The 27903-nt window shown below is 52.3% G+C and overlaps 1 pseudogene; it reads left to right on the forward strand.

Annotated features, from left to right (window-relative positions):
• The first annotated feature begins 9638 nt into the window (after positions 1–9638).
• LOC119109398 (kinesin-like protein unc-104) overlaps positions 9639–27903 on the forward strand; it is a 30417-nt pseudogene continuing 12152 nt past the window's right edge.

Here is a 27903-nt window from a genome sequence, read left to right on the forward strand (position 1 = left end):
TTCAATTTGGCCGGTAATTTTTGTGTGCTTTTAAGCTCCCATCCTATAAGCCCCGTTTGACCTTGAAGGTTGACCCTGAGAGGTCAGTACTTTTTGACGGGCGCTAGTTTTTTCTGTAATGAATATTCTGATGTTAGCAAGTTTAAAATTGGCCGGTAATTTTTGGGTGATATGGAGTTCTTTGTCCTTTGAGCCTACGTTTGACCTTAAAGGATGACCTTAAAAGGTGATGACTTTTTGACGGACGTCAGTCTTTTCTGTGGTGAAAATTCCGGTGCTTGCAAGTAAAAAATCGGTGGTAATTTTTGGGTGATATTAAGTTCACCGTCCTTTGAGCCCGCGTTTGACCTTGAGGAATGACCTTGAGAGGTCAGGACTTCTTTGACGACCCTGGTCCTTTCTGTGGTGAACATTCTGGCATTTGCAAGTTTAAAATCGGCCGGTATTTTTGGCTGATATTTAATTGCCGTCCTTTGAGCTCGCGTTTGACCTTGAAAGATGACCTTGAGAGGTCAAGAATTTTTGACTGACGCTAGCTCTTGCGCTCGTTAATACCAATAGTTTGATACTGACAGTTCTAAAATCGGGCGGTAATTTTTGGGTGATATCAAGTTTCCCATCCTTTGACTCAGCATTTGACCTAGAAGTGCACATGATATTGCAAAATGAAGGTTGTTTTCGATGTTCTCGTGCCATAATTGACCTTGAAATCTCTTTTCAAAGAAATTGGAACTGGTCGCTGAATACATCGCCGAATAAATCACTAACTTTACGGGCATGGAAAAGACATGAAGGAAAAGAGCCGAAGGCATGGAAAGGCCCCGATCGATCTATCTTCAGTGCGACTGTCAGCTGAAATGAGTGACGTCATGCGCGGTGACGGAGCGTTCTATGTATGGGCTGGCAGGACAGTTTTTAACTTTAGCCTTCATTTTCCCTTTACCTTTTAACTACTTGAGACGTTACATTACACCAGTTTACCGCCGACCATGACACATTACCCTCGAAGTGGTGTTTGCAAGTGTGGCTCCTGCTCCGGTCCTGCTCCTGCACCACGTTTCCCATTCGCAAGTTGAGTGTTTCTTTTAATTCCTATATCATTGAAATCTCTTCTCATTTGAAGTGCTCACTCATTTTTGTGGAAAAGGCCTATTATTTCTTCACTAGAAGCTACTTGTACTGGCGTAAAGCGCATTTCTTCATTTACCTCTCACTTTACTGACAAAGGCCACGTTTCTAACGCCAGGCGCTTCGTTCCTGTTCTCCACTTTTTACGATTACTCTAACGCTATAAGTTTACTGGGGACGCAAGCACAACCACACCAACCCCTGTTACTCACCTTTTCATAGCTTTGGTGTCAATGCATGATTCGACGGCTGCAACTGCCTCAAATGTGCCCAATTGGATATCTCTTGCAAAGTGTACTTTGTGTGTCTTTGATCACCAATGAAGAAGACATCACCCTTACATCTGCGCGCAAAAGATGTATAAATGTTATCGGGTGATGTGCACTACCACAGAAAATAGACATGAAATGCTCACACATTTGGGCACCAAAAAAGCAAAAAGCAATAGCGTATGGCTTCATGGCAGGCATGGCAACTGCTAGGTATGTTTCATCGAATGGTGAACGTTTGGAGACAATCGGAGCAATAATTTGAATGAGTTGTCTGCAGGTAATAATCTTGGAATTTGTAAAATATGACGACTTTTGGCCTGATCGAGCGTCACCGAACTTTCAACTGTTAAATGAATCATGTACGGCGCATCCAACGGTGACCGTTTCACAGCGATCGGTGCAGTAGGCACTGATATCTCAGTTGCCTGCTTTTGCATGTAAAAGTTCCCCTTCGTGTTTTTGAGGCGTTTGACCTCGCGTCAAGTGCCAATATTGACTACCATGAGTCACCTCATTGCACGGAATCCATTGATGAAGGCTTGAAGGTGATCGAACGAGCCGTTTCGGAGAAAAGCGTATGCTTTACATGCCGGTTTTGTAGACCCTGCCGCATGGTAAAACTCCATGCTCTCGTATTTTCAGGATCTAATCTATCTCCATTTAGGCCACAGTGAGTCCAATTAATGGCTTTAAGAAGCACGCCCATCTATATCATGCAGTTGATTTTTAGTACATGTTTTGCCCTTATGAGGAGGATTATGATTATTGCCTAAAACCTATCCATAAAAGCACCCTGACACCGACAGATCAACAGCTTTTTTGAACTTGTATTACCTGCCGCAGGCGTCGATCCACACTTGTATTACCCGCCGCAGGCATCGATCCACACTTGTATTACCCGCCGCAGGCGTCGATCCACACTTGTATTACCCGCCGCAGGCGTCGATCCACACTTGTATTACCCGCCGCAGGCGTCGATCCACACTTGTATTACCGCCGCAGGCGTCGATCCACGCTTTTGCCAATATAATTGCTGGTTCGCTGCTCTGACAAGCGGTGTTTCGTCTTTTGTTACTGCAACGTCGTGTTACTGAAGGCTGACACCGTTTTTGACAGATATTGTACAGGTTCGAATGGCATAGGATGTGTGCTGCAGTTCTCAATATCACCACATGGGTCGATTATGTTTTGCTCATGTTGTAAGATAACCAAGCGTGGTTAGAAGTCTATCAAACAAGTGTCATCAACTTAACAATCATTTTTAAGGATCTACGCTAACCATTGCCGAAAATTGCACGAGGCTGCTATAAATGATCGCTCTGATGCTGTTTTTGGAAAGCGTGCCATCACGCTCGATCAGGCCTTACGAGTTTGAAAATTTTCGCGGTATAGGGACGAGCAAGGCCCACTCAGCTTGCATCCCGCTTCTTAATTACTGAGCATTAAACTATACCGCAGGATTTTTAGTTCCGGATAGGGGATATGCAAGTGTCATCACTGCACCATCAGCAGCCAGTGCTCTATCTCAGCGAGCCGAATTCCGCTGCAGCCGGCCAACCTGTTTCGCGCGGCGGCCACTGCGCATGCGCGGTGGAAGGCGGGCCCAGTCGATAAGCGGATGGTGGTCGTCGTCGGCGGCGGCCGAGCAGGCTGGACGCGACTGGCTCTGCAAGCGGGCGGCGATCGGTGGGCAGACGCCGGCCTGTGTCAGCACGCCCCGCCCGCCCTCTGTCGCTGACGTGTGCCACACCTAACCCGCCAAAAGCCGTCTCCGCAGAGAGGCCACGTTCCACCGAGGTTGACATTGGCAGGTCTGCCGCCGGCCAGGTGAGACCCAGCAGCGGGCCTCGCCGCAGGTCAAGGTCAAACGATTGATTTTGACCTTTGGCAGGTTGGGTGCGTGCGCGATGCCAGCGCTGGCGGTCTGTCTCGCCCCGGCGATTGTTATATTTTGTTCGCGAACTCCGGTTCACAGCTCTCGTTTCTTAAGTCATGACGTTGCTCAGCATCTCGCAGACTTTAAATGGGACGGAACGAATCAACTTTGAGTCTCCTGCAACGCAAGGGTTTTGAAACGCTGGCTTGCAAACTGTGCTTACATCTGACCTTGAAATGCAAGAAGAGGGTCCGCATGATCTCATAAGGCTTGCATCAAGTTTCGTTGGTGATTTGCCTCGTATCCCTACTGGTATTTTTTACTGTCGACGTTAAGGAAGGTCAGAAGCGGGGCCAACTGCAGCTGTTTAAAGTTGCATTGATCGCTAGCATTTGTGTTTCGATTTTTGACCTGAGGAATTGGACCGACCGAAAAAAGGCTACAGGCCTGGAGTGTTACGGGTTACACTTCCAATGCATATGGTATGTTTCCCATTACCAGCCGTTAGTTATTCTGCTGCAACGTGTTGGCCATTTTTAGCTTCCGCACGGACCTGACGAAAGGCCAGATGGTACCCAACGTAGGGCGACCTTTGGTACCGACATTAGATACGCTTACCATCAATTATACACCACTCCGTACCTGAGACAGGCCCACAGCGCCATGGGGGTGCCAGCACCGCGGCAGCATCACGGCGTCAGGATGACAGCAGTAACCAGCCAACTCAGTGTGTACCGCATTCACCGCAAGCACGCTGGCGTCATGGTGATGTCGGCGCCGCTTCTGAGGCCTCTGCCACGGCACCTGAGGCACCTGCGCCGTGGCAGTGGCCTCATTCCGGGAGCAAATCCGCAAAACACGCCATTTCCACAACCCTTGAGGCCGCAGACCTTGGCGGTGTAGTGACCCGAAGCGAAAACCACGGAGTGGACAACAATAGCTTTTCGATGTCACCTCTGTGTTTTTTGCTTCGGGTCACCACGCCGCAAGGCTTCCGATGTGGTTGTCGACAGAGCAAACAGCCTGGTCATACAAACACATCGAAAGTGTTCTGGTGGTCCCTGTGATATGAACGCACGAGTGCTCAGCTATGCGAAAGTTTCAAGCAAGACATTGGGCGTCAGCTGCTATATCCTATTGTAATGTAAGGCCTCGTTGAAGATTTCATAGCGTTACGCATGCTCTAAAGATATAAACGTTGTCTTACTCACATGGGAATGCTGAGAGCTTATGTGGTCTTTTCACTTGCTATATTAGACTTGCACCAAAGATGAACGAGTGGACGCCGGTGCCAATCAAGTGTGTTCTGATGAGATTCACGTTAAGATCAGTTCCATGCCTTGATGTCATTTTAATTCCAACGTTTTCACCATTTCATCTCAAGTGTTATCATGGTAATATTAGTGATTAGGGATGCGGGATGCAATGATCGACAAAGAGGCGTGAAAGACGATGATCGGAGTGACTGGATTGAGAAGTAACCAACAATTTGAGCAACCTGGGGTATCGCACAAGCAGAGTCGGTCCAATCAAAGCTTTGAATGGGTAAACTACGTTTCAAAACTACTAGGACTTCATGTTTTGATGTGAAATCTAAGCAGACAGTATCCCCATTCCAGCAGGCCAGCCGGGCCAGTTATTTTCCTGTAATTCATCGACGGCGCTTCCAGTCCTTAAGTCCTAAATCCAGTTCATGCATATTAGATCCAGGGCTGTATTTTCGCAAGATAAGTTTGGTGAAAGAGCAAAACAAAATGACTTAAACCAACCAACACAATATCTCAACAAGGGTTTCTCCAAAGTCCGACCCATTTTCTTCAAAAAGTTAGAAGTCTACGGATACTTGTACTTTACCTGCTTACTTTACTTTTTACTACCTGTAATTTTCTTTGGTCGAAACCGATGGCACAAAGACTGAGAATACCTGGACGATCTAACAATAGCATGGATGCAACTAAAACACGGACGAAAAATGGCATGTGCGACCGAGTGCTGTGAATGCTCAAGTACGCGCTGTGTCCTGAGTGGAATGGTGATTTGTGGTCACGAAGCTTGTGCCCACCAACCCTTTTCTCGGTGGGCGAATTCCGTGAGCAATCCGACCAACCTAACACGCTAATGCGTCGAATAGCCCAAAGACAATCGATATCTTGCACGAGCTTGGCCCGAGTTGTGCGGAGTGGTTGTGTCTCCAGATAACGGTACACGCGCCGGACGAGAGCAGCGTCACGAATAGCTTGCAGGGCACAATTAAAGTTCGTGTGACTTATATCAAGGGTAGGGGACTGTCGCGAAAGCTCGTGAAGCATATCTGCCATATCATGTGTCTTTTGACGAGACCATTACTAAATCATAAACGTTTGCACTCAAGTTCGAGTCGCCGCTGCCATACCACGGCTGGTTGACTTATGGCTGCGTTTATCAGCTCATTGTACCGTCACGGTGACTACTGTTTAAGTCTCCTCCTCTTGCGCCAATGAAAGCAAGCAATTGGCAAACTAGTTTTCTGTGGCTTTATTGAAACCACAAGTTTTCGATCAGGAACAGTGCATTCGAGCCAGTTAGGCACCGGCCATTCCTAGTAAGGGATTCGAAGCTAGGATGCACGCGCAGGGCTGTCGGTCGGCTCTTACATGATCCGTGCACGGATGGCCTGTCGCTCGGAGCTAGGATGCGCGCGCAGCGCTGTCGGTCTGCTCTTACATGATCTGTGTGCGGACGGTCCGCCACCGTACCCGGCGCGAGCATTGGTGTTAACAAAATGTGTATCGTCCGTGATATTTGAGGCTTTTCAGATGCCCTTTCGCGGTGCTCACGGTTTGCGTGCCTCCTTCCGTCCCGCTCCGCACTGACGTGTGTAAGGGCAGCCTTTCTGAGGCGTCTCGCAGTAGGCCGACGTCGTCCCATCACACCATATCGCTTTGGCAATCACTTCGTAGTTGCAGGTATGTGGCACGCATTGTTGAGCACGGGTTACGGCTTATCAGAACGTATAATGCCTATAGGCGGTAATTAGGCCATATACACTGGTATTACATGCTCAGAAGTGGGCTGCTAAAATTCCGATAATATCACAATTGCACTTTAAATACTTGACTCTCACATAGGCTATGCATTTTTCGCTATTCACCGTTGACCATGCAATACTTACGGGGATTATAAAGATCAAGAGCTCGCTGTTACATTCGAAGCACTGCCAAACCACTTCAGTTCTCTTTAGATGGAAAACGTTCGAACCTATGCTGCGGCAAATCAGACTGCCGTTGAGGCTCAGTATAAGAAGGGCACGTGTGATCATTGTGATTGTGCGAACGCTGCGTCCTGGCCATCGCATTCCGCTTCCAAATGTTTTCTGCTCACTCCCAACTATCTTTGAATAACGATTTATATATTCCGTTGGCTCAAGGTGACTTAGTTCGACGATCGGCCAAGGCTCGCCCGGTTCTGTGTCGATGGCGACAGTTCCAGTATCACCTCCATTTTGAGCCTGTGTGTTATCTCAAAGACTCTCACTGTCACAACAGTCACCACCTTCGATGGGATTGTTTCGCTGGTGGGATGGCCCGACTACATAGTCGTTGTCTGTCTGCATGTCTGTGCTGACAGCAGTGAAGGGAGAAGCAGTTTGGGGCAGTGCAGCCACCAGCAGCAGATCGTTCTTCTCTAGACCACTCCGTCTCCGGCACCAGCTTGGTTTCATCTGCGATCGTGGCCATAGGCTATGCCCTCTTCACCACCTGACCCAAGCACTGAGAACATGCCCCATTGCTTCCGTGGCGAAACTGCTCTTCGATTGATTGTTTTCTGTCTGGCTGATCTAGGGCACCAGGGTCTCGGCGTCACGTGGCCCGGTCTCGGATGCTGTTTTCCGGACTGATCTAGGAAACCGTAGCCTCGGCGTCACGTGGCCCGGTCTCGGGCGCTGCGCGCGCCGTGGCTCTGTGACGAAGCGGACGGCTGCGGATCCGCACCGGGTAGGTGACTGCGGCTCCGGCTCTCCCGCCCTGTGACGCTCCTGCGGGGAGGGGGAGGCGGACGACCCGACCCTGGCCCCGATCCGTCCGCCGCTCGCCCGCTGCCCCTGCTATTGATCGATGCGCCGGCCTCTGTGCAGCTAAAGTCCGGGTCCGGCGCGGCTGATGGTCCGGGGACGCCCACGCCCGCACGCCCCCGGCCATACCAGCCGCCCGTCGGACGGCAGGCATCCGACGGCAGTGACCGGGCGATAACGAGCGATCGCGTGATGAAGCTCAGCCAAGAGCTGGCGTTTTTCTCCGGCAAGGCAATGGAGGCCAGGAATAGATTGCGGGAATTACCGGTAACGGGTTCCATCTACCGGGTACGACACGCGATGACGACCGTGCGGTGCTGCCGGACAGGCGGCGTCGGGCGTCAGAGATCGGACACGCTCTGCGTAGTTACAGCCGCTTCAGCTGACAGCCGGCAGGGGATGCGCCGCTGGCCGGGGAGAGCATCCGGCTGACCCTTGCCGGCAGCTGCAGTTTGCGGAGCTATCGGCCGGTGACGAGGCATTGGCATGCTGTGCCGGGCTCAGAGCTCTGTGCCAATGGTCACCTTTTTGTAGCCCACAGCGTGCCGTGCACCGCATAGTCTGCGTGGTACGTGCGTGCGCCTGCGTCAAGGCGGTAGTTCCATATCACGGATGGCATTCATGGCTAATGAACGTGAATATCGCAACAATGTACCAAAGCAATGCCGTAAGCCCTAGCCGGACGGTCAGATCCGGTCCACGGCCGGACAGCCGACCAAAACGGCCAGATCCGGTCCCCGGCCGGACAGCCGACCAAAACGGCCAGATCCGGTCCCCGGCCAGACAGCCGGCCAAGACGGTCAGATCCGGTCCCCGGCCAGACAGCCGGCCAAGACGGTCAGATCCGGTCCACGGCCATACAGCCGACCAAGACGGCCAGATTCGGTCCCCGGCCAGACAGCCGACCAAATTCCACAAGGTCCGCCAGCTTTCCCAGCATGACGCCTCAGCTGCTCAACGCATAAAGCCGAAATATCCGGTAGCTGAATATCCAGTCTCAAATTGTTATATAGTTCGCGAAAATTGTAGACTCAACCGCTCATAGGTTATTATGAACAATTACTTTATGTCAATTCAAGTAGGCTGCATTTCATTCTCAGGTAATGACTGAAAACACATGTTTGCCATGGCTTCCAACATGGCTCCAAGAGCACTCTCAGTATGGTTTGCTCTCTCCGATCGGACCGCATGGTAAACAATTATGTCAAATGCGGTAAGGCCAGGTCATCTTAGATGCATGTAGATAAAACTTGGCAACATGAGCGTTATATATGAGGATAACTCTCGTATTGTGGATGACTGTATCGTGGATGACTAGTTGTGAATTATTCAGACTTTCGCCCCCGTCTGGTAGTTAGTTTGTACACATAGTTTCGGCCAATCAACTCTCCGGCCGTCGTCCGATGTTATGGAATCCTGAGAACGACTGGATGACGCTTGCCTATCAGCCATGTATGCGTCACAACCCGGATTACTTGTTCGAATTCCTCCTTGGTCGTGCTGAGTTGCTGTGGTTTATGGTTTTTATGTATTCTATGTTCACATATATATATATATATATATATATATATATATATATATATATATATGTGTGTGTGTGTGTGTGTGTGTGTGTGTGTGTGCGTGTGTGCGTGTGTGCATATATGTGGTGCATAAAACGAGAGTTACACACGCCACTGTGGCCTCCATTATAGCACTCGCTTTATTGGGATTCACTTTCCAGTGCCGTCGGGCGCCTGGTGGTAAACTATCCCGCATGGCGTCAGTGTCGCCGGCCGGCTGGTGGTAAACTATCCCGTATGGCGTCAGTGTCATCGGCCGGCTGGTGGTTAACTATCTCGCATGGCGTCAGCGCCATCGGCCGGCTGATGGTAAAATATCCCGCATGGCGTCAGTGTCGCCGGCCGGCTGGTGGTAAACTATCCCGCATAGCGCCGATGTACGGCGGGTTTGGCATTGATTGCCTACCCGGACCCGGCTTGCCCTGGCGCTCAGAAAGGCGTCGCCTATGCTCACTCTATGTCGTCAAAATCGATGTTCTTTTATGCAAACATGGTTCCAAAAACGGTTGCGCTCAGTTTCGACTGTCTCTGTTGAGTCTGAGTGTATTTGGTGCCCAGCACACAAATGGAACACGAAACAAAGCCCTCCACAAACAGCTACATGAAAATTCCACATAAGGCCACCGCGTAAATACAGTTGAGAAAGCTAGAGTTAGTGTTGCCGCGCTGATACCTGCTGGACGTAGCTGGGCGAACCGGCCGACATGTTTCGTGTCTGTGCCGCCAGGCGTCGCTGCGGTCGACGGCGCCATGTCGTCCGTGAAGGTGGCCGTCCGGGTCCGGCCCTTCAATGCCCGCGAGGTCAGCCGTGAATGCGACGGCATCATCGAGATGGATGGAAACACCACAAGTGAGTGGAGTCCCTACATTCTGCATCCACTCTGTTTGCGCAGCCCGTCGGGCACTTGTGTACGTGCACCTCTCGCAAAGGACTCTTGGCGTGGCTTGCCGACTTTTCTCCTTATTCCTATTCCTTTGTCTTTTTGGGTGATTTATTCCTATGTTTTCGCCTCCTGTGGCTACTTCCCTTCCCCACGCATTTATACTTGGTTCATTTAACCAGTCAATGTACATTTCACAAGTGTGTAGATCGTATTTGCGTCCAGCTTCACCTGGACCTGACTCTGACCTGATCTGACCTTCACATAACATTCAGGGAATTCATCGAGCATTATCCGGACCATCCCTGGACACCAGAAAATAGTCAAATACTGAGCCGATGCATGACCAGTACCTCCGTTTTGGCCCAATGAGGGTCCATTGTTGTCTCGTGCCTGGGGGCGAGTTATCGCCCCAGGGGTGCGACGGGGTCTCGGGGACAGAAGACTTGTGTCGCGGGGCGCGAGAGACGTCAGAGAAACACCAGTGCCCGCCCCTGGGAGGGAGTTGTCAGCCTTGGGGTGAGACGGGGCCCCAGGGGACAGAAGACTTGTCTCGCGCCTCTCCTTGTCCTTGTCCTCGCGCTCCTTATGGACCCGTCCAGCGCGTCGCTCCGTGTCAGGAAGACGCCAGTGCCCAAGCGTGGGAGGCTGCCTCGGCCCACCCGGCGAGCGACAACCGGCCGGCGAGGCACCGCCGGGTCGGCCTGGCCCGCCGGGTCGGCCGGGCCGCCGGCGCCGCTGATCGATGCCGGTGACGCCGTCTGGACGGGCCGGGTCCGGCCGGCGACGCCCGTCGCTGGTGCCGCGTGAGTCAGCAGCCGTGACGCGCCGGACGGTCCTGGGGGTGGCGGCCCGACTCGGCGGCGGCAGGCCCGCGGGCCGCCGGCCGGGGGCCGGCTCACGCCCCGTCTAGCCGCGCCGCGCTCAGGCCGTGCTTTCAATTACGCCGTTTAGTTATGGGAGTCAGTTTGAAGCAAGAATGCGATGAACCTAAGCTCGATTCATTGGTGGGCTGAGGAAGAAGCGTATAATTGCTCTGTGTGGCCGTACTACCGCGAGCGACGGACTCCGTGAATGCGTGCCCGTTATTGTCAAAGAGCTGGGACGGGTGTGGTCGTGACAATATACGTATATACATTATGTGCATATATATACATATATATATATATATATGTATATATATATATATACACATATATATATATATACACATATATATATATATATATATATATATATATATATATATATATATATATATATATATATATATATATATATATATATATATTGCTACCAGATTTCCACAATATACCATAACAATGATGAGGCCGCTAACATATCCTGTCATATCGTCCCGTATCTAAGACGGAGGAATTTGACTACTGACCCTGAAGCCAATGGGTCCCCTATCTCGCTTAAGCGGTGCTCGAGCTCAGCACCCCTTCTCACTGAAGCGGCGTTCGAGATCAGCACCCCGCCCACTGAAGCGGCGCTCGAGATCAGCACCCCTCTCTCTGAAGCGGGTCTGGAGATTAGCGGAGCACACCGCGCGTGTCCCCGCTGCCAGTCGGCAATACCTGCTATTCGAGCTCGCCGCCAGGCGTGACTCTCCCCGGCATCACAATACCCATCTCTGGGAGTGTGTTTGTCGCGTCTCAGCGCTCGCGCCGGCCGTCTCGCCAGCAGTGGTGGCGGGTAATGAGCCCGTGCCCGGCTCCGGGGCGTCAACAAGCCTGCCCACGTGCCTTGGGTGACCCGGGGCTGAAGGCAGGCGTTGTGTGCCGCCGCACTTTTGGGACTGCTCAGGGTCGGGCTGCTTGTTAGAAGCTCGCACAATCACGCAAGGCTCGAATAAAAAATGACGCGTTGTATTTTTTTAAGCGGTTGGACTTCTTGTTTCCTGTGCCATTGCTTATAAGGGTAAAACAACACCGGACCGGAATAAGTCAGAACAATTTAAAGGTCTACGTTGGCTGGAAGGCCGGACGTATCGCATCCGATGTGGGATTATCAAGTGTGGCGCTATTAAGCCAGCTGACTGTTCGCTGACCAGATCAGATCAAACTGGCCACCGCATATTTTTGTGAGATATGACCCTCAAGGTACCTATGGAGTCTATACAAACAAACAATCCTTGGGCCTTATAATTAGTTTCAATACGTGGCTTGCTGGTGCGTGTGTGTGAGCCCATGTGGAACTGAGTCTTACGTAAACGTCTGTTTCAGTTATCACCAATCCGAAACAAATCAACGACAACATCAAGAGCTTCAACTTCGACTATTCATATTGGTCAATTGAGGTAAGCTACACGCGGGTGGCTCACGAATTACCACTTGTGGGCCGAATGGTGGGTAAGCTGTCTTAAAAGAGTTAATAGTGAACTGGTGACAGCAACGGCCTCGCCTGACAGCGGTCACCAGGTGCTGGTGACAGTGACGGCCTCGCCTGACAGCGGTCACCAGGTGCTGGTGACAGTGACGGTCTCGCCTGACAGCGGTCACCAGGTGCTGGTGACGTACGGCCTCGCCTGACAGCGGTGGCCAGGTGCTGGTGACAGTGACGGTCTCGCCTGACAGCGGTCACCAGGTGCTGGTGACGTACGGCCTCGCCTGACAGCGGTCACCAGGTGCTGGTGACAGTGACGGCCTCGCCTGACAGCGGTCACCAGGTGTTGGTGACGTACGGCCTCGTCTGACAGCGGTCACCAGGTGCTGTTGACTGTGAAGGCCTCGCCTGACAGTGGTGACCAGGTGCTGGTGACAGTGACGGCCTCGCCTGACAGCGGTGACCAGGTGCTGGTGACGTACGGCCTCGCCTGACAGCGGTCACCAGGTGCTGGTGATGCCGGCCGTCATGGCCTCGTTGGTCGTAGTCCTCGTTGGTCGTTGGTCGTAGTCCGTACGGTCACGCACCGTTTCAAAGCAGATAGGTGACGTTAAGCCATCGAGTGCCTTGTTGTGGTCTTAGCAATGTTTTCAGGGTGCATTATTGTTACCTCACTTGTGGTCCTGACGATATTCAAGGCTGTGAGAGTGCTGTGCAGCTCGGTGGCGGGTGTGAAGTGCGTCATGTTAAGTTTTGATCGCTTCGACACAAACCATATGTCAAAATGTTACCAGAAGGAGACGAGACTTTTTTAACACATTTACCATCCCGGTGGTTTTGTAACAGGATGCTCATAACATTGAAAACACAAAAACTGCTTGGCCGTCACTCAGTATTCTATGGGTACGCATCCGACAGCGCCTTCAGCTCAGTACTCTAGGGGCGTTCCATGGCCCCTGCCCATCCGACAGCGCCCTCAGCTCAGTGCTCAAGGGGCGTTCCGTGATCCCTGCCCGTTCGACGGCGCCTTCAGCTCAGTACTCTAGGGATGTTCCGTGATCCCTACCCGTTCGACAGCGCCTTCAGCTCAGTACTCTAGGAGTGTTCCATGGTCCCTGCCCATCCGAAAGCGCCTTCAGCTCAGTGCTCTAGGGGTGTTTCATGATCCCCGCCCGTTCGACGGCGCCTTCAGCTCAGTACTCTAGGGATGTTCCATGGTCCCTGCCCCTTCGACAGCGCCTTCAGCTCAGTACTCTAGGGGTGTTCCATGGTTCATGCCCCTTCGACAGCGCCTTCAGCTCAGTACTCTAGGGGTGATCCATGGTCCCTGCCCCTCAACAGCGCCTTCAGCTCAGTACTCTAGGGGTGATCCATGGTCCCTGCCCCTTCGACAGCGCCTTCAGCTCAAGTTTTTTCATGTAGCTATGTATCTTCGTATCGCTTTACCTTGGTTTGGCGCTCACCTTTTTTCGGTTCACAAAACATTTCTGGCGTCAAGGCCATCCTTGTAGGCCTGACCTTTTAGCAGGTCTAAAACTTTGTTATGGGCTGAGTCTTAGGTACACCAGACTGATAATCGGCACATGAAACCTTTGGAATTTCTAGCTTTTTGATGCTCAGTTCCAGTGCCCTTGGCGCGCAGTTCCAATTCAGGTGTGATGGCTTTTTATAATGACGTTTGGCGAGATCGAGCCACACCAGGACACCGCCATCGCGGAAGTAGGTTTGGATGTATCTGCTTAGTCCTCACTAGCAGCGTTTTTCGTAAGCTTGCCGCAACATCAGCGGTACATTGGTACCATCCAGGGAAAATTGCTCTCACCGTCCTTTACGATGACCGCCAGTCTTGCACTCCCCATAGGGCTCATTCAAAACCTTACGCAGTTGGTTTTTTTGTCTTTTTTTGGCCGCAGGCGACCCCGGAGCCGCTTTGCCCATACTGGGGTTTCGTTCGGTTCGGCTTGCAGAGTACATGGAGTTCCGCTTGCCGCAAGCTGTTTTTCCTGTGCGTATACTCTCCCCTGGCGTTGTGCTTTTAAAAACGGGTGCTCGCGGCACTCCTATCCCTACATTGATGTCAGCCATTTTGGTAGGCACACATCTCCTTTCTGTTTGCATTTTCAGTGATATGATTTGATCGTTACGAGAAAGAGTCGTAGAAGGCGTACTACGCCCTTGCTTTCTGCCAATTATGAATGCATGAGTGTCCTGACATTTACCTGGGCATGGAGTGCTCCTTTTCTCTTAAGGAGCCTTTTTCCATAAACGAAACGAAGCTACATCCACAGGTGTGAAAATAAACTTGTTTTAAATTTTCGCATCGGGTTCTATTTTAGATAAACTGCCCTCTGTTCATAACGTAAGGTCCAGCAAACTCGCTTGAAATGTGACTTGTAACCCGGCAGTATGTATAATGAACCTTTTCAACGCTCACATATGCAGTGCTGAGTGCAGCTATCCTGTGATGCTCTACCGACTGTGCGGTTCTCTGTACTGATGTAGATCACAGCTTTTCTCTGATTTTCTACCGATTGTGCGGTTCTCTGCATCGCTGTAGATCACAGCTATCCTCTGATGTTCTACCGATTGTGCGGTTCTCTTCACCGCTGTAAATCACAGTTATCCTCTGATGTTCTACCGATTGTGCGATTCTCTTCACCGCTGTAGATCACAGCTATCCTCTGATGTTCTACCGATTGTGCGGTACTCTTCACCGCTGTAGATCACAGCTATCCTCTGATGTTCTACGGATTGTGCGGTTCTCTTCACCGCTGTAGACCACAGCTATCCTCTGATGTTCTACCGATTATGCGTTACTCTGCACCGCTGTAGATCACAACTATCCTCTGATGTTCTACCGATTGTGCGGTACTCTGCACCGCTGTAGATCACAGCTATCCTCTGATGTTCTACCGATTATGCGTTACTCTGCACCGCTGTAGACCACAGCTATCCTCTGATGTTCTACCGATTGTGCGGTACTCTGCACCGCTGTAGATCACAGCTATCCTCTGATGTTCTACCGATTGTGCGGTTCTCTTCACCGCTGTAGATCACAGCTATCCTCTGATGTTCTACCGACTGTGCGGTTCTCTTCACCGCTGTAAATCACAGCTATCCTGTGATGTTCTACCGATTGTGCGGTACTCTTCACCGCTGTAGATCACAGCTATCCTGTGATGTTCTACCGACTGTGCGGTTCTCTTCACCGCTGTAAATCACAGCTATCCTGTGACGTTCTACTGATTGTGCGGTACTCTTCACCGCTGTAGATCACAGCTATCCTCTGATGTTCTACCGATTGTGCGATTCTCTTCACCGCTGTAAATCACAGCTATCCTGTGATGTTCTACCGATTGTGCGGTTTTCTTCACCGCTGTAGATCACAGCTATCCTGTGATGTTCTACCGATTGTGCGGTACTCTTCACCGCTGTAGATCACAGCTATCCTGTGATGTTCTACCAATTGTGCGGTACTCTTCACTGATATAAGGCGTCGCCTATGGAACTCTTTGTCCATCCCACCTGCTAATTTTGGGGGCAATTAAGGCAACATACGCACCCTGTTTCCCTCTTATTGCTCGCCTGTATCGTTGTCAACGGTATAATGTAGCACTGCTTTTGCTCTGTGATATACGCCAGCATTGGGACCTATTGTCAGCCGACGATAAGCTGGCATACGCCATGCGCTTGTCGCCTGACCTTTAGATCAAAGCTGTGGCCGCGGTCAATGCCCTCGGCTTAAACGTCACTGGCGCCCAGGCCCGCTGCATGGTCTCTGGTGCATGGCTGGGGTTTAATTCGGACGCTGCTCATCCAACGGATCGGCTAATCTCAGCGAGCCAGCGTTATCACTGCTTCACCGAGACGCGCTTCTTGTCCAAAAACAGCTGTTCTGGTGAAGGCCACCCGTTATTTTCTCGATCTCGGTGTAATGGCCTTGTTTGGCGCCTCTGCCCGCCGGAGCCTTGTTTGGCGCCTCTGCTCGCCGGTTATCGACCGGTCTATTTCGGTGATAAAGGCCCTGAGCGGCACCGGCCGCGTCAGACCTCGGGAACCTTTCGAGCACTAGCACTCAGTGGCCCTGTATTGACCGAGTGCCACCATCGCCAACCCGTCACTTAAGACATATCCCGCTGCTGACGTGGGCGTGACGCCGACTCGTGACGTCACGCCTGACCACGCCCCGACGACTCGTGCCATGTGCGCTGTTAAGGCTGGAGTTCACAGCCACCGAAGATCTCGGCACAGGTGGTCCAACGCCACGTGGAAGGACACACGACCTTATAGTGCAGTAGTTAACACCAACGCATCCTCTCATCCTCCGGAAGTTAGACTACAATGGTGGAGAGGGCGTGATGATCACCAAATGCGGTATGATATTTGTTTGCCGGTGGATGACATTGTTGTAAACAGGCATTGTCTTATCACTATTTGGAGCTAGTACTGAACCCAACACAAGTGATCTGTTTGCTCAGACTAGTAACTTCGCAGCCTGCTGCTAGATGTGAATATGCTATGCTGTCCAAGAACGTATGCTGTTAAAGATTTGGTCCAAACATTTTGACTGGACGAATTTGTAGGATCGGCGCCCGCCCTAAGCAGTTGTTGTTGCGTAACCCTGACGCTACCATCGAGGAGACCCGCGCCGATGGCAGCATTTCAGGACGAAAGTTTCACCTGCCGCGACGTTCGGTACGGCCTGTCCTGCCCACCGACGTCACCTGACCTAGCGCCGCCACTGCCACCGACCACAAGCCGTCCCAGGCAGGGCCCAATAGCAAGCACCTGACGCGAGTCGAACTCACCCCGCCACGGGTGCATGAATCGAAATTCACGCCCCTTATCAAATAAGCTCCTTGGATGGGGCGTATTTGACACAGGTCGCCAAACGATGCGCTGAAAATGTATATTTCGGCTGATGTAGGTATCAAACCTTGATGTGGGGGCATGGGCGGACAGTGGCAATGAACACGCGTGTTATTCTACACTGTCGCACCAGAGCTGGAGGTGATCAGCTAGTGGCCATGCAATGGTCATGTAAATACATGTGATCGCCATGACTTCGAAAAGCTAGTTGTGTGATGCAGGTGAACTCACTGGTGCAGATAATATATTTTCGGCGATGGTAGTTAACTGAGGGGCAGCCAATATGGACCAATACCTTGGCAGTTTAGGGCCATGCTGTCTGAATGGCTGGCTATCAGTTGACTGGTTGGTGTTGCATTCTCAGCCATCGGCGCCCCAGTTTGCCTCCCAAGAGCGGGTGGCTGTCAGTTGACTGGTTGGTGTTGCATTCTCAGACGTCGGCGCCCCAGTTTGCCCCCCAAGAGCGGATGGCTGTCAGTTGACTGGTTGGTGTTGCATTCTCAGCCGTCGGCGTCCCAGTTTGCCTTCCAAGAGCGGGTGGCTGTCAGTTGACCGGTCGGTGTTGCATTCTCAGACGTCGGCGCCCCAGTTTGTCCCCCAAGAGCGGGTGGCTGTCAGTTGACCGGTTGGTGTTGCATTCTCAGCCGTCGGCGCCCCAGTTTGCCTTCCAAGAGCGGGTGGCTATCAGTTGACTGGTTGGTGTTGCATTTTCAGTCGTCGGCGCCCCAGTTTGCCTTCCAAGAGCGGGTGGCTGTCAGTTGACTGGTTGGTGTTGCATTTTCAGCCATCGGCGCCCCAGTTTGCCTCCCAAGAGCGGGTGTACCAGGACATCGGCGTTGAGATGCTGGATCACGCGTTTCAAGGTACGTTGCGTCAAAAGCTGCCGCGGCGCGCTGCGGATTGATTGTTGGGGGCTAGGGTCACGTCATGCCCTGAAAGGTCGCTAGATCTCGAGCAGCCTTCGAGGTCTGTCTTTATCGTTTGACTAAATGTCGTCCTGTGACACAACGTTAAAAGTAGATTGAGGTCCGTGACTACGGTGATTATTGTGAAGCCAAGTAACCGATTGTGTAGTGTTTCATGTCATTCGCGCTATGCTTTGGTCCATTACGGAAGCTCGTCCATTGCTCCTGTAAATGTATGCGACCAGCAAGCGGCGGGCATCGCATTGCATGTGCATAGCGTGATAGCAATCCATTCCGTGTGCATGAGAATGACTGCGCTTGTTTGTTCAGATATTTGTTGACATGTACACACCCATTTTTATGCCTGCGGGGTTTCGAGTGGATTGAGGCGGGTTTGTTTCTTTGTCCCTTTCGGTAACCTTTTTATAATGCGTCGGGAACAAGAATGCGTTTGGTGGTAGTGACTGTTCCATAGGGAAGCAAAGCATTCCGAACCGGTTTACGTACGTACCTTCCGTTCCACTCCGCCACACCAGCCGAGGTGTTGTGGTCCCCGTTTCCCAGGACAGTGGCCTCACATTCCGACTCCGTCCACTTTTATGATTGCGATCATTCTCGTCACGTGCCGTTGGCGGTCATTGCGATTCCGACGGGCGAGCGGCGGCGGCCGATCAGCAGCTGGATGGTGACGACGGGCGGCCGGTGAGGGCGTCGAGCCGACCTCTCACCGGCCGAGACGCCGCCTGACCTCCAACTGACCTTCGGCTCCGGAGTCAAGCGCCGCTGCCCTCTGGGCTGACGTCAGCTGGCTTGATCGACCCGACTGCGGTCACGCCCCACGTGAAATGGCGTCCTCCCCCGCTCGCAGCCGCTATCAGAGCCGGAGTCAACACCGGTGACGCAGCGCTAGCTCACACAGCTGATGAGCACAATCCAGCGATGCGGTTCAGCAATGCCCTGACTTGCCATTTGTCTCCAGGATATGTCGCAATGTCCTGGCACAGCCGATCCGTTGTGTACTGAGGTCGCTCGGTCCATCAGCTACGTGAAGCATATCGTGAAGTTTTTCGGACATCTTTCTGATTAACCAGTATGGCTCAATACTGCTTCTAAGCTTTTGATGTGGTGCGTATTCCGTCGCTAGTTCCCATGTAAATCCCATTGGCGCGATGTGAGGTTCGGGGCTGTTCCTACACCTCCAAGTACGCGCCGCTCTTCTTGGGCTTTCCTGTAGTTAATAATGCAATTATTCACATCTTCTCGGCGTCCTGGACGTTCCGTCCATTTGAAGTCAGTACATCGAACGACAGTCTTCAAACGCCCTGGACAAGTCCTGATGCATGCCTTTGATCTGCACACAGGTTACAACGTGTGCATATTCGCCTACGGCCAGACAGGGGCCGGGAAGTCGTACACGATGATGGGCAAGGCGGAGCACGACCAGGAGGGCATCATCCCCAGGATCTGCCGCAACCTCTTCCAACGGGTGTCCAACAGCAATGACATAGACGCCCAGATATCGGTGGAGGTTAGTCTAGACCAAACTAGACATTTTACAGTCCTAAACCTCCATGCCAATAACAGCTGGCTCACCCGCTTCAAGCACCAGATTGATCGCTGACCTATGTATGGCAATGTATCGTGGGACAACAGCCTCCGATTCGCCCAGGGGCAGTGTTCGAAAGTGTCGCTGGCTGCATGGCCGCACTTACCGCCTGTCGTGGGAGGGGCATGCGACGCGGCTATCTGGACCACATTGTCATTGTATCTACTCCGAGATGGCTCTTGAATACCGCAACTCTAAAAACCGGTTTGTTTGTGCGCTGAACGTCCCATTAGCGTACCTTGCGCTAGAATGCCTTCTGTCTCGTGGCTGTGCAGACTCCACAAGCAGTCGGCATTTTGTGTCTGGTTGTCCCGGCACCGAAATATTAGCACTGTGGTGGCGCTTTAGGAGATGCCAATGCATAACACCTTCGCAGCGGCTTAAGCCGTGGGGAGGTCACAGGGGGCCCGTGCCCCCCCCCCTCCCCCCACTCTCCCTCCCTTAGGTTCCGAGGTGCCGAAGAGCCCCTCGCGACCAAGGATTTAGGGTCCAAAGAGCTGGCTGGAAATTGCATTAAGGAACCAGGCGCGCAGGGCTCGGCCCCCAAATGTCAGTCAGAGGTCACTTTGCGATGGGAGCACCCTGGAGCTCTATGTCAGGTAGGCACTACATTTACCGAACAGTCGGCCCCGTGTCGGTCTGGGCATGACGGCTCATTTCCTAAGCAGGGACACAGGCGGAGCTGCGATTTACATCGGTCGCGACGCCGAAGTCAATGAGGAACCGCTGCATTGGTCTGGGCTCCCCAGTGCATAACAGGGGGTACTGTAGGGAGGTAGGGGGTACTGTACTGCGCTGGTGAGAGGCCCCCAGTCGCCCACGGGTGGTGGTCGAGGCGACCCGAAGAGGGGCCGAAGGGTCTCTTGGGACTGACGATTCATGACTATGAAGGGCCTGAATGTAAGGTACAGTGCTGGCTGTAAGTCACTTTTGAAATTCCGGCTCGTACTATAGCGGCCGATGACAACCAGCACCGCACAGCTCGCTTCGTGTCGGCAAGTGGCTTCGAGTCGGCCAGAGGCCATGTTCGAGGTTACCCGAAGGGAGCCCAATGAGAGGTCCTGAGGGCCCCCTCCAGTCAGCCAGGAGAACCTTTGCTAAATAGAGAGAGGACCGGAACAGGACCCAGACTTCAAGAGGGCCTCTTGCATTTGTCGGGACCCTCTGACAGCGAAAGGAGATCAAAGGTTTTAGTGTGAAAGTTTACAATGAGACAATGGAGGGCCCTGTGTCAATCAGGGCCCTCAGTACCGAACGGGGTACCTCCACCCCCGTACCAAGTAAGGGCTTTTGAAGCTCATTAGATTCTGAGCGTCAATTATGGGACCAACTGCGGCAATTGGGGAACTCGTTGCTCCAGCAAGGGCTTCTGCATCGACTGGGGCCAACTGTCCCGTTCAGAGGGCTTCCCGCGTCAGGGCGGGGCCGACCCATGATATGTCTTTTTAATGGCCTCCGGATCGCCCAAGAGACACGTCTCCGTGTTGTCAGAGGGTTAGTCGGTCCGCACCCCACGCTGGACGGAATGGCTCTTCAGCTTTTGGCTGGGGCGATAGTGTGTCCCCTAGTATTCTATCCACGGAGCCCGTTAACCAGAAAAAAAGGTAATGAGTCTCACTGGTGTTCAACAGAGTAGATTAAAATAGCGTCAACAGTGAAAAGGGCCAAACAGTCTACCTGAGGTCATTCACTCTTCGCAAAGTCGATTTGTAAAACAAGTATATAAAATATTTTGAACCTAGCCACTCGCAGCCTTATGAGCAAGAACAGCTATGGGGTAGCGTTTTCTGCAAAGCCAAACGCCGTTGCCCGCTTCAGAGAGCACCAGGCGGCGGGCACCGGGCACACGAGAGCACCGGGCACACGAGAGCACCGGGCACACGAGAGCACCGGGCACACGAGAGCACCGGGCACACGGGAGCGTTCATCGTGACATAACGCCTCCGGAAGTCATCAGGTCATACGCTTTAAAGCAGAACTTCGTAAAGTCATAAAGCTCATGCGATTTGGGCGTGCAACTGATCTTGATAATTTGGGGTTATCTTCTGAACAAATTTGCTATTCAAAACACAGCAACACGAAAATAAATTTCCTGCCTTTACTCTTCCAGCTCTACCGCAAGATTCCATCACCAAATCGCAGTGCTGTAAATGCTAATACGTTCCGATCATCAATCTGTAAATGGCACAGGTGAATGCCTTGAAACGTTCAAAGGCATTTCACATTCGACAGCATTTTCGACCGTTCGTTGGCCCCGGCTTGATTTTAGCCGCAGGGCCAATGGCACGCGTCCCACGGTGACTGTTGCGCCGGCCGTCGAAGTTTTTATTCCTAGAACTTGCGAGCGCGCATACCCAAATCTATGTTAAATAATTGCTCTCACTTGTCGATTCTGACTGAATCTGACTGAATTTGACTGAATGTTGAGCATAGTCAGAAGAACATCGGGTGGCCATTGACCCCATTTCTTTTTGTAACCTATGTTGACGGACCCTCAATATCTCTATAGAACCCAGAAAAATTCTGGCATAGCATCTGAACTTTTGTTTTCGAAAGAGCTCACTGAACCGCGGCAAAATAAATAACCCATTTGTCATGATAAGTGCATTGATCGAACCAGCCTTGCACGTGACTGGGAAAACGAGCGTTGATCTGGCGATCCAATGCTCGCGGGCAGCGTCTGCCTCTCAGAGCCGTGCTTGGTGCGCCGAGATACAGACAGCTTGCTAAATTACGACCTAGATCTGTATCTACCTCAAGGCACTGCATTAATGCTAGTATTAACCATTTCAAACCAGTTCACCCAAATGCCAGGCACAAATTTTCCATAAAATTGAGTTTTCTAATCTGTTTGGCGATATCAACATGCAGTCAACAGGGGATAAGTGCCGGATGACCTAACGGGCGTCTAAAAACAAACTTTAGCAGTGATTCTGAGTAACTCAGCTTGCTCGGAATGCTTGATCCTTTTTATTCTTTGCTTTACTATCGAAAATTGTTGTTGGCTTGCATACCAAATGATACACAAGCGTACGCCAGGAAAACATTCCTTGGGAAGTCCTGCTTGTCTTGGGAAGAAGCCAGATCTGCAACATCGTTATCATTCAGTTACAACCCAAGAGAAATTATTCATGTGAGGTAATTTAGCATCATTGTCAACATCTATTTATAATAGGGTAGCACCAATCTGGCTAAGAATTTGACCTGAATTTAAATTTAACATTGAACTGGATGTGCACATCTCCTGATGCGTACGTCATGCATCACCGCACTTTTCGTACGATCCTTCCGTCTCCCTTTTTTCCCTGTCTATCGCTCACCAAGGCGCACTTTGCAGCAATAAGCACATGTTTTTTGGAGCACCGGCATATCATTCAAATTGGGAGTAGCCTTTATGCGGCGTCGCCCACCGCTGACCGCCCTGCGTCTGCGCCGAAGGTCAGCTACATGGAGATCTACTGCGAGCGCGTCCGGGACCTGCTAAACCCGAAGAACAAGAGTCACCTGCGCGTGCGAGAGCACCCGCTGCTGGGACCTTATGTTGAGGACCTTTCCAAGATGGCCGTCACATCTTACGAAGACATCCGCGACCTTATGGACCAGGGCAACAAGGCGAGGTTAGTCCTGCGTCGCACGGGTTTCCTGGAAGACCACTGTGAACACATAGGGCTGCTCCAGAATAGCGTTTAAAAGTCTCGTCTCGGCTCAATCTGTCAAACGCCACGAGTAGCCTCCTGGGTCCCACGGGGACCACCAACCAGATCGACTTCGCAATCGCCGCTCGTCCGTTGCCGTCTCCCATTGAGCGTTTGGCAGCCTGAGTCGGCCCTCCTGGCTGGGCTCTCAGGCCGGTGCAAACGTTCGGCTGCCAGGAATGGCGGGTTTGGCTGGGAGACAGACTTCCCACCACACACTGCAGATTGCGCAGACTCGGCTGTCCAGACTGGCCACCCGTGGCCGGACTCGGCGTGGTGGTCTGGCGCTATATTGTGCCATACAGTGTACCCTCGCCATATCATTACAAACTTTCGCACCACCTGGGCCCAGATTCTGTACCACAGCTTTCCAAGCTTGGGCAGTCGGATTTCATATCTCAAAACAGCGACGTTGATGATCGTGCAGCCCTTCCACCAGGTGTCGGGATTACCGCACGTGGACCCCACGTTGCTGGGCCCTGCTGACCTTCGGGCACTCCCACCAGACGCTGGGATTGCCGCCATGCCGCTGACATTACCGGGCTCTGCTGACCTCCGGGCGGCCTGTACTGAGGGTCCGTCCGCTCTGCTCACAGAACGGTGGCTGCCACGAACATGAACGAAACGTCCAGCCGCTCGCATGCCGTCTTCACCATCATATTTGCCCAGAAGACGTGCGACCCCGTCTCGGGAGTGGAGACAGAGAAGGTCCGTACTTGGTTTGGAGGAGACGTAGAAGGTTCGCACACTCGCAGCCGTGAATGCCGCTCGGAGAGGCGTGAATGCCGCTCGGAGGGGCGTGAATGCCGCTCGGAGGGGCGTGAATGCCGCTCGGAAGGGCGTGAATGCCGCTCGGAAGGGCGTGAATGCCGCGTCTATTGCGTGAATGCCGCGTCTATCGTGTGCTCGCAGCCTGTAGAAACTGGTTAGAAACAGCCATTTGCCCCGTGTAGTGAAATGCATGCGTGATTTGAAGCTTCGCCTAAATTTCATTCGGTCGATGCTGGCAAAGCTTCAGCCGCTTTTTCTAGACCCGGAATGTTTGCGCAGCGTCCATGACCTTGTCACGAAGATGTCGCAGTTTTCAAGATAGGGGGAGGGGTTAGGGTATTGTCACCACTCGGAACGTACCTTGCGTGCGATCAACATAGGCTGACCTTCGCACAAAGTACCTTTGCTCCACATGGGCTGACCGAATGCCTCGATGCTAGGTCAGCAAAATATCACTGGTGGATCTGGCGGGCTCAGAAAGAGCTGACTCTACGGGCGCAAAGGGCACCAGGCTGAAAGAAGGAGCCAACATCAACAAGTCGCTGACCACTCTGGGGAAAGTCATCTCAGCGCTGGCGGAAGTGGTGAGCGTCCACTCAGCAAATGACTTCGTGGGATGCGGGTATCGGTGACTCATTCCTAATCGCGTTACCCCAATACAGCACCTTACTCCGCTCAGTTCTCCAGTGTGATAGACAGGGCTGAGCATGTCAAGTATTTCCGCAGACGAGACCTGGAGTCAGGAGGAGCTTTTGTTGGTTTTTTTTTAAGGGGAAGTGATGCACGTCCTCACGCCCCTTTTACGAAGCACCAGCAGCTGCACTTAGGATATTAGCGTTCAGGGCCATGGAGCAGCCGGTATTTGAGCCCGAACTAGCCACGTGAGAGCCCGATGCGCTAATCAGTTGATCATTCCAGCCCCAAGCATGAGAGTCTGTGCCGCACATTGTCAGCAGACGCTATGAAAATGGGCAGCGGTGCCGTAGTACTGATGCTGCATCCCCCCTCCCTCGCGGCAGTCCTCGGCGCCGGTAAGTACCGCAGACTCCAGTCCCTCAGACCTGCAGACAGAGTCCCCCTGCTGACCCGGAGCACCAGTTCTCGCCCGATAGTCAGGTGGACCAAGCAGCCACATTACTATCAGACCTGCCTTCCCAGCCGGTCTCTTGCCGGCCATAAGCACTCTGTGGCCCGTTCTACAACAAACTTTTCGGTCGTTATCGTACTACATGGTACGTTTTATTAGCCTAGATCGGCTGGCGTCCTTGTTTCCTTTTCGCCTGACCAGTACGTACATTCCAACCAGGTCGCCGAGCGGCGCGATGTCATTGGACCATTGGCGCGAAGCCCCAGCCCCGCTGGCTCCGGGTAGCCGTATGGACACCTCCTTTGGCAATACGACTGTCCCTTGCTAGGCTAATCAATGGACGTGGCCATGTGGTCTGAAGTGTAGAGGAGGCCACGTTCTTATGACAGTTGTATTTGAACCGCATGTTAAAATAGACTTTCAATGCGTGAATAACGCCATGCACGTGCGGACTGGGATACCCGTACGGACGCTATACGCGAATGCATGACCGTCTTTTGGTCTAATACGCCAGGCGACTCATTGACATTCAATTTGCAGTGACATCCACCGAATAGCGGTCTTTGAGGTGGTTCTGGTTCTCGTGATGCGAGTGATTAGTTCACTGCAATGGGGATGTTTGAGGAGCTTCCTATGGTAATGAGCGAGCGAAGAACGCCAAAGCCTCCGCCGTTGAAGGACCTATAGCGCGTTGGGCTGTTACGTATTTCATAAAGCGGGGCATGGCAGGCTCGGCTGTAAACGCAGCGTCAGCCTACTCGTAACCCTGCAATATGCCGAGCTCGAACAACGCGCCAGGGGCTGTCGCGAACCGTCGGGCCCGAGCTGAAGCTCCAGCCGGCGATGTATGTGAGATCTTGCCGAAATGACGCCATAACCGGAGCTGCCGTCAGTCAACCGAGGCAGCCGGCAACCCCGCTGGCTGGCCATGCCACAGCCCCGATCACCGGCCGGCGAGTGTAGGCTTATTGTGCGCCCGAGCGCGGCGACCCCCACATTTGGACGAGACTTGCCGTCCGTTCAGAGGTCACAGAACCAGACCGTGCAGAAACTCATGCTAGAAAGCATACTTATAGGCACCAGTGGCCCACGTCGTTTGCTATTTTCACATGACACACAAAATGGAACCAGAGCTGCATGTTTTGTCGGCAAAGAAATTGCAAGGGCGACACAGCGGCCTGAACTTGGCCTTGTGTGATCATGTGAGTCAGCTTCATTAGGTCGCTAACGATGCGCTATCACAAATGAAGAAGTAGCTCTGGTGGCCCCCTTGGTTAGCAAGGGGAGCGGTGTCGGCCTGAGCTGGCGTGTGGCCGACAGGCGTCCAAAAAGAAGAAAAAGGCCGAGTTTATTCCGTACCGGGACTCGGTGCTGACCTGGCTTCTACGTGAGAACCTGGGCGGCAACAGCAAGACGGCCATGGTGGCTGCTCTGTCGCCGGCCGACATCAACTATGACGAGACGCTCTCCACCCTGCGGTGAGCGCCCCTGGTCCCCGCCGGCCGGCCGTGTTACCCCCATGGTCCGGTGCGCCCAGACACGGACCTTCGCACTCGATACTGCTCTAAAAAGGCGACCTACTGCAACTAGAATTTTAGGTTTTCGTATGCAGTTGTTTTTGGCCGGTACCCGTCATGAGTTAGAAGTTGTTGCTATTGCAAATTTTTCGTGCGTCGCTTGTCTGTGCTTTCCCGTACCAATAGCACAGCCTTCTACACAGCTGGGCTGCTGACACGTTCGGGTAGAAGACGAACGGCAGTCCACTGGGCAAATGTTCGACAGATACGCGGACCGAGCCAAGCAGATCATGTGCAAGGCGGTGGTGAACGAGGACGCTAACGCCAAGATGATACGCGAGCTGCGGGAAGAGATCAGTCGACTGCGTGATCTGCTCAAGGCCGAGGGCGGTCCAGGTCGAGGAGGGTAAGCGGCACACGATGAGCTGTGGGGGGGGGGGGGACGAGGATGCACCCGGTGACTCGGTGGCAAGGTCTCCTGGCTGGCTGCTTGCTGGACTCACTTGTTCTGGGGGTTTAGCCGCCAGGAAAAGTGTTCAGAAACACTTGAGTGGTCTACGCAAGGATATATCATGACAGTTATTGACACTGATAATTATCCTGCGCCATTTCAGACGGCAGTGTCATTTACTCGAACGATAGACATAAGGCCCGTGAGTAGCAACGGTCTTCCGCCTATTTGTTCTGCAGCTTGCACCGCTTTATGCCAAGTTCCGCCATGTAGGCTCTGCTATCGGCCGTTATGCATTGTCTTCAGAAATCGGTAGAAGCTAGAACTGGTTTCTAACCAACGAATAGGGCGGTGACAGATATCAACGTGTCGCCTCTCGAGTTATCCTTCTCGCCGCGCCACTGATATATGTGGTGCTTTGTTGCTAGTTATGCTTTCTGCAATAGTCGATTGTGAGGATTTGCATTTGTACATGTCGTCCGTGGTCGCAAGCCGGAATCATGATTATCAAGAACAGCAAAAACGTGCTCCCTTTAAACCATAGCTGTTGGTTTATGTCGGCGTGCTTTTCCGTTTCATAGTGATGGTAGTACTGACATTTACTCGCCACCACAAGCGGTAGGTGCCACTACCAATCAGAACTGTCGTCTGATGCAGCAAATATGCGCAGCAAAAGAGCACCACAAGTATCAGAAGCAAAGCGAAGGTGACCCGGCAGCCAGACCATCAATGTTTGTAGCTATCCAGTTCAAAATTGCGTAAGTTGTTCAGTGCATTTGCGAGGAACATTATTCACATAGATAAAACGGCAGCAATCGCCTTATTCCTCGGAGAAAACCAGGAGAATGAGTATATAGCTGGATTGATATTATTTCGGCAACTTGCCTTTATGAAAACAAAAGCA

Source organism: Pollicipes pollicipes, unplaced genomic scaffold (genome assembly GCF_011947565.3).
Source record: "Pollicipes pollicipes isolate AB1234 unplaced genomic scaffold, Ppol_2.1 Scaffold_7231;HRSCAF=8579_pilon_pilon_pilon, whole genome shotgun sequence".
NCBI lineage: Eukaryota > Metazoa > Arthropoda > Thecostraca > Pollicipedomorpha > Pollicipedidae > Pollicipes > Pollicipes pollicipes.